Source organism: Myotis davidii, unplaced genomic scaffold, assembly GCF_000327345.1.
Source record: "Myotis davidii unplaced genomic scaffold, ASM32734v1 scaffold1497, whole genome shotgun sequence".
In the NCBI taxonomy this organism is placed as follows: Eukaryota; Metazoa; Chordata; class Mammalia; order Chiroptera; family Vespertilionidae; genus Myotis; species Myotis davidii.
In genome coordinates, this window is record NW_006290147.1 from 165,759 (window position 1) to 168,419 (window position 2,661).

A 2,661-nucleotide genomic window follows, 5' to 3' on the forward strand; every position below is an offset into this window, starting at 1 on the left:
AGTGGGAGCGAGTGCCTGGCCGGGGCCGGGCGGGAGCGGCTGCCCCGGGAGCTGCAGGAGGCCGCGGCGGCTGGGGCGCAGCCCAAGCACAAGCCACAGAAGCTGCGGAGTCTCTTCCAGGACTCGGCCACCGCCATGGCCCGGCTCTACAGAGACCCAGTGTGTCAGCACAAGGACTTTCTCTCTGGGTGCCCCTCCAAAACGCAGCCGCCGCCGCCGCCAACCTCTTATCTCTGAGTTTTGTTCAATTATCTTTCCAGATCCTTGGGTTTCTTACTTTCTTACAGAAATTGCATCCTGACCTCAAAGGGATCAGCAACAACCCGCTGTCAGCCGCCTCAGACTGTGCCCAGGAGCCCCGGACAGAGAAGCGCCACATTCAGTCCTTCTTGTTGGGAGCACCGACGGGCCAGTAGGTGATAAGAACGACCAGCCAGAACACCCACCCGTGGCCAGCACGCTCTAAAATATTTCTTCTAATTAATTTCCTTTCAATGTGCATGAATCTGTGCAATGGGACACTAGTAGTTTGATACAGTCTCTGGTTCCTAAACCTCTTGGTGTTTCTACTCAGTTCTGATGAATGATTTGCTAAAATCATAACTTTTGTTTCCTTTTTTAGTGTAGTTAAAATTCATTATTATTCTTATACAGGGTGTCCAAAAAGTGTATACATATTTTAACAGCTAATAGCTCAATTTTGAAAATGAAATGCATTTTAATAAACACTGCCTTTATATTCAAAGTGTGTATGTACATTTTTCGGTTCACCCTATATTTGGCCTACCTAGATTAGATTGTTTCTCATGTTCCACACCCCTACTCCAATTCCCCACCCCTACCCCCAATGTAGTTAAACTTTCATCATTATTGAAATCACTCAGAATTTTCTGGAAACATTCTCCAAATTTAAATTTACATAAGAAGACAGTCTAAGTAGAGGCTTTGTAATGCTGTGAGTTTACTTCCTCTGTCTCTCAAAAGGTACATAACAGAGGCTGAATTTCAATAGGAGAAATTAGATTTTCTCAGTGTCCTACATATTTTCATTTCATTCCATTTTCATTAGGCTTTAGATTAGATTTATTCTTTTATAAGATCAATATAATAATAGAGGGTTGTTGATCAAAACATGTAACATCAATATTTGGAGATTTTTTTTCCTCCTATTTCCTCACAAAATAAATATGTTTAAAGACCATCTTTTTAATGTACATAAGTATAGATGTAAAATCTACCTAAACATTTTATGTTTTTAATAATTTAAAACCACTTGGAACTGGGACTCTGCCAGGCTTATAAATTCATGTGTGCTGTTTACCCGGACTGGTACCTCAGAATGTTTATCAGAACAGATGTACACTCTGTATGTGCTAATGAAGCTAAGCAGGTGTGGGAATAGGTCATGAAATTTTTATATTGGGATTAATATAATGCATATTTAAAGTTATCTGAGGCAAGTTTCATTATATTCCATTTCAAAGGACATTTCATTCTGTTTATTTGGAATTTTATTCATGAGAAAACTATATTAATATTATACATACAGTTATGATTAGCCCTTCTTTCACATAAATAATTTATCATTTATCATTCCTGTACATAGCATAAAAAAACTATCTACAACTACATATATTAAGTCCAAACTTCAGCTCTATTGATATGATAGCTAATGATCCCCAAAGTCCCATTCATTTGGGTTGTCTCTTAATATTCCAAAACAGTAATAAATGACCTAACGAAAAAATTTCAGTTCACTTTTACCTAAATTTGTTACAAAAGACTATATCAACAATAGCTATGTTTATATTAAAATCAATATACTGGGCCAGCATTCTTAAGCATTGAAATGTGGACTGTAAACAGCTCCATCATTCAGGTATTTAGGGCTTTAGTTTGCTGCCCATTCATTCTGATTGGGGTATTATTCTTTCCTTTTATTTTCTACCTTCCAACACCAAGTCAGATGTTTTGGATTCTCTATTATTTTATTCTTAATTAAGTGAATTTGTTCACTATTTAAAATTAGGAAGGCTAAATTGACTTTTTCTTGTTTTGTTTTGTTTTTCCTTCTGTCTTATGCTGTGTCGTCACCTGCATGGATGGAGATCCAAATTTATTTTTAAGGATGTGGTTATCTTTACCTATAATCATATTTGTGGCATTTTTCTGTGTGAGGATATGGTAAATTTTGGGATGAAAGACACTATTTTTTCCTAAAATCCTTAGACTGAAATTTGAAGGGCGTCTTATACACAGAAGTCAGCCTAGGAGGGAGCCCTGCAAGTACGGAGCTGCCCATTCCTTGTCAAACAGGCTTCCTCCAATCAGGAGCCTTATTGTTACTGACATCAGCTGATGCCATAATTGGAGGTGGAGGTGGAGGGTGCGCAGATGCAACAGGGACCTGAGCATTCTGAGCCCATAAAGATGTCAAAAAAAAAAAAAAAGATAAATACTGGTAAGTGATTGTCTTACTCTGTAAAATTCAAACTAAATGTAATCAGCTATGCAAAAGAGCATGGGAATAGAGCTGCAGAGAGACAATTTTGACCACTGTCTGTATTATCAGACAGTGGAGAAAACAGGAAAAACAACTCCTTAAGATGCCAAAAAAGAAGAAGGCCTTAAGAGGAAAACCAGCATCAGTTTTCTTCTCTA

At 38.1% G+C, this 2,661-nt stretch overlaps 1 pseudogene; it reads left to right on the top strand.

Annotated features, from left to right (window-relative positions):
- Positions 1-2,661, top strand: part of LOC102765391 — a 33,785-nt pseudogene that overhangs the window by 2,662 nt on the left and 28,462 nt on the right.